The 5,010-nt window shown below is 40.8% G+C and overlaps 1 pseudogene; it reads left to right on the forward strand.

Annotated features, from left to right (window-relative positions):
* Positions 1-1,724: 1,724 nt before the first annotated feature.
* LOC143639373 (autophagy-related protein 16-1-like) lies at positions 1,725-4,142 on the forward strand (annotated as a pseudogene).
* The last annotated feature ends 868 nt before the right edge of the window (positions 4,143-5,010 follow it).

Genomic DNA, 5,010 nt, shown 5'->3' on the forward strand with positions numbered 1-5,010 from the left:
ATAAGGCTATAGAAAACTTAAACAGACCAATATCAAGTAATGAAATTGAAGCAGCTCTTAACAGCCTTCAAAAGCATAGGACTAGATGGATTCTCAGTCAAGTTGTACCAGACCTTTAAAGAACTAATGCCAATCCTCCTCAAATTATTCTACAAAATAGAAAAGGAGGTAACACTGTCAAAAACATTCTGTGAAGCCAGTATCACCCTGATCCCAAAACCAGACAAAAACACATCAAGGAAAGAAAACTTCACGTCAATATCCTTAATGAACATTGATGAAAAAATTCTTAATAAATATTGGTAAACTGCATTTAAAAATACATTAAGAAAATGCACCATGATCAAGTGAGTTTTATACCAGGGATGCAAGATTGGTTCAACATACCCCAATCAATAAATGTATTCCATGACATAAATACAGTTAAGGACAAGAATCATATGATTATTTCAATAGAGGCAGACAAAGTCCAGTTCCCATTCATGTTTAAAACACTACAAAACTAGGGATAGAAGAAATTTACCTCAATATTGTAAAGGCTATTTATTATAAATCCAAGGCCAATATCATACTGAATGAAGAAAAACTGAAAGCATTTCCTCTAAAAACAGAAACAATACAAGGATTTCCACTCTCAGCTTGAAACCCCTGTTCAGTATAATCCTTGACACTTTAGTCAGAGCAATTAGGAAAGAGAAGGAAATAAAAGGAATACAAATAGGAAAAGAAGTGCTCAAATTCTGTTTGTTGATGACATGATCCTATATTTAGAAGAGCCAAAAAACTCCCTCAAAAGAGATCTAGAGCAGATAAACAAATTTAGCAAAGTAGTAGCATAAAGATCATCACCTATAAATAAACTGTTTTCCTATACTCCAATAATGAATCTGCTGAAAAAGAAATTAGAAAACTATCCCATTCCCAATAACCTTAAAAAAATACTTAGGAATAAATCTAACCAAGGAGGTAAAAGACCTCTACAATGAAAACTATTGAACATTGAAAAAAGAAATTGAAGTAAACCTTAGAATATGGAAAGAACTCCCAAGCTTTTGGATAGACAGAATTAATATTATCAAAGTAGGCATGCTATTAAAAATGTTATACATATTCAATGCAATTCCCATTAAAATACATTCTTCACAGAACTAGAAAAAACAGTCCTAAAATGCATTTGAAAGAATAAGAGACCCATCATAGAAAAAGCAATCCTGAGCAAGAAGAGTGGTACAGGAGGCACCACAATACTGGACCTCAAATTATAGTGGTTAAAGTAATAAAAACAACATGGTATTGGCACCAAAAAACAGACATGAAGAACAATGGAATAGAATATAAGACACAGAGACAAACCCACATAGATACAATCATCTGATACTCCAGGAAGGTGCCAAAAACATGTTGGGAGAAAGACAGCTTTTTAAAACAACAAATGGTGCTAGAAAAACTGGATATCCAGGGGCTGGGGTTGTGGATCAGCAGTAGAGCACTCGCCTCACATGTGGGAGGCCCTGGGTTCGATCCTCAGCACCGCATAAAAATGAACAAAATAAATGTATATAAATAACTGGATATCCATCTATAGTAGAATGAAATTTAGGCCTTACCTTGCCTGCTAGCTGCGACATGCTGTGGGCTGCAGCAATCTGCCTCTGTTGGGTTCCATGGCCCTGAGGCACCCAGGCAGTGTGTGACAGACAAATCACCCAGCCCTCTGCTCTGCTAACTTTCCCAGCTGTAAGGGCCACATTGCAGAGGACTTGAGGGCCTGACCGGCAGCAAAGGCAGTCGTTGGAGGAAATCATCCTGCAGAAGCATCCCGTGCAGGTGATCGCACTGATGAGACAGGCGTTAATTGACTTCAAGCACCAATGTAAGGAATTAACATTGCAGGTGAGTATTATAGAGCATGTGACACTTGATTTCTGAGAGTCTTTTCTCTTACTCTACCCCAGTGTTCTTTCCTTAGTCGGGACATAGCCTTTACTGTTGATGGAAAACCACTAGCATGAAAGTGATTTCTTCACGACCACCTCTTGTCATTTAAAGATAACAAGTTGGGCTGGGGATGTGGCTCAAGTGGTAGCGCGCTCGCCTGGCATGCGTGCGGCCTGGGTTCGATCCTCAGCACCACATACAAACAAAGATGTTGTGTCCGCCGAAAACTAAAAAATAAATATTAAATTAAAAAAAAAAAAGATAACAAGTTGCTGAAAAAGTTAGATCTTCATTCAGTGTTGGCCCAGAAACTACAAGTTGAAAAATATGACCTCCCAAACAGGCACGAGATAAGTCCTGGTCACCATGGCACGTGGAATGACAGTCAACTATAAGAAATGGCTCAGCTGAGGATTAAACATCAAGAAGAACTGACTGAATTGCACAAGAATCATGGGGAGTTAGCTCAGTTGGTGATTGACCAAATGCAGCAGAAGGACAGGGAGATGCAGGTGAATGAAGCAAAAATTGAAAAATGTTTGCAAATCATCTCTAACCTGGCAACAGAGTGCCTAGATCTATGCAGCAAGCTTCCAGACCTCCAGGTAGCCAACCAGACCCTGAAGGACAAATATGATGCCCTGCAGATCAATTTTACTGTCTTGGAGGAAAACTACTGAAGGTGGATGGCTGAGAAAGCCCAGGAAGCAAACCGCCTCAAGGCAGAGATCAAAAGGGACTCCAGGAGATGGCAAGCCTGGCTGCAGAAAGAGCTTGCAGAGGCAGCAAAGAAATTGCTGCCAGCTGAACAGGATGATGACATTGAAGTCAGAGTGGATCAGACCTCAGAGCAAATACAGGAAACCTTGCCTGTGGGAGCTATCAGCAGAGTAGCCTGCTGGAGGCCTTCTGGATTCTATCACTAATATCTTTGGGAGACACTCTGTCTCTTCCTTCCCAGTCTTCCAGATAATGCAGATACTCATCCTGGTTCTGGTAAAGATATGAGGGTATCAACTACTGCCTTATGAGGGAAGTTAATGCTGTGCGGTTCAGTCCAGGTTCCCATTGGAAGCATGGACCATAGGGTTAAGTTACTGGAAGCATTTGGAGATAAATGTTAGTTCAAAGGCTCCCTATCTGGTAGTAGTAATGCTGGAATTATAAGCATTAAATTTGGTAGTTCTGGGATTTACCTCTTAGAAGCTTCAAATGATTTTGCAAGCTGAATCTGGACTGTGTATGATTATTGATTACATCAAATGCTCAGAGGACATAGTGGGAAAGTGCTCGCTGCTAAGCTCCTGATGGACAATCCACGGACCATCTTAGGAAGTCACAACTCTGGGATCTACACAGCAAAGGCTGCATAAAGACAGTGTTTGCAGGATCCAATTGCAATGATATTGTCTGCACAGAGCAGTGTGTAATGAGTGGACATTTTGATAAGAAAATGCCATTCTAGGACATCAGATCATAAAGTGTGATTTGAGGGGCTGGGGTTGGGGCTCAGTGGCAGAGTGCTTGCCTCCCACGCATGAGGCACTGGGTTCGATCCTCAGCTCCACATGAAAATAAATAAATAAAATAAAGATGTTTTCTCTCTCTCTCTCTCTCTCTCTCTCTCTCTCTCTATATATATATATATATATATATATATATATATATATATATATATATATATAAAGAAAGAAAGTGGTTCGAAAAATGGAGCTGTTGGGGAAGATCACTGCCTTGGACCTAAACCCAGAAAGGACTGAACTTCTGAGTTGTTCCCATGATGACCTGCTGAAAGTTATTTATCTGCGGACAAATGCCCTCAAGCATAAGTTCAGTGCACCTTAGTTCAAGTGCAGCTCTGACTGGACCACAGTCATCTTCAGCCCTGATGGCAGATATGCAGCAGCAGTCTAGACCAAGGGCTCTCCCTGTGTTTGGAGTGTTCTCACAGGGAAAGTGGAGAAGGTTCTTTCAAAACAGCACAGCTCCTCTATCAACACGTGGCATGGTCTCATCAAAGCGTACATGTCATTGTAGGCAAAAGGAGCAAAGCTGTGCTGTGGGCACAGCCTATGACCTTTAGGAGAGGTGCAGGGACACACAAGGCCCTGTCCTGTGGGTGCATGCCCTTTCAGAGAAGAGCTCAAGCCTTCCTTGAGCTCGGTGGCCTTCCTTTGGACAGGATTTTTGAGAATTTTGACTAAGCTCTCTAGTGGCCTGGACGAATCAACACTGAAACAGCCTGACCCTGCAAGTCACCTGGCTGAGGTTCAGGCTCTTGCCTCAGTTAGGGTAGGAAACACTATTAACTCCAATCTTCCATACCTCATTGGGGAGCACTGGGTCTCCTCTCTGGATGACAGTGTCAATGACACCCCACATGTCCCATCCTTCCAGAGTTGGTTCTGCCTGATGCACAGCCCCTTGCCTGGAGGTCCTTCACCCAGTAGACTTGTTCTAAACATTTTTTTTGGATTAGTAAAAACACCAAACAAAGGGCCTGGGGGTTGTTGCAGGGCTCTCGTGATCTGGTCTTAATTACTGCTGAAACTATAGGTCTCTTGACTGGTCTTCAGAACTTCTGATTCCCTTCCCCTCAACTCTTCTACATATCTACTTCTTGTCAAGAAATGAATCTTGATTTGGTTACCCAACAGAACTTGATTATAAATTTTTTAAAAATTCTGTGAAAAAAAATTAACCTCTATCTTTCACCTTGCACAAAAGCCAACTCAAAGTGGGTCAAAGACCCAGGAATTAGACAGGAAACTCTGAAACTGCTAGAAGAAAATGCAAGCCTCTTACATTTAAGAGCCTCTTAACAAGACTCTTAAAGCAGAAGAAATAAAAATCAAGAATCAATTAGTAAGATAGCATCAAATTAAAAAGCTTCTGCACAATAAAAGAAAAAAATAGGAGCAAGAACAGAGAGCCTACAGAAGACTAGATCTTTGCCACCTGCTCCTCAGACAGAGGATTTATATCCAGAATATATGAAGAACTCAAAAATACAAACAGAAACATCAACAAAAAATAACCCAATTAATAAAAGGGCAAAAGAATTAAAGAGAC

The sequence above is a fragment of the Callospermophilus lateralis genome, chromosome X (genome assembly GCF_048772815.1).
Source record: "Callospermophilus lateralis isolate mCalLat2 chromosome X, mCalLat2.hap1, whole genome shotgun sequence".
Taxonomy (NCBI): Eukaryota; Metazoa; Chordata; class Mammalia; order Rodentia; family Sciuridae; genus Callospermophilus; species Callospermophilus lateralis.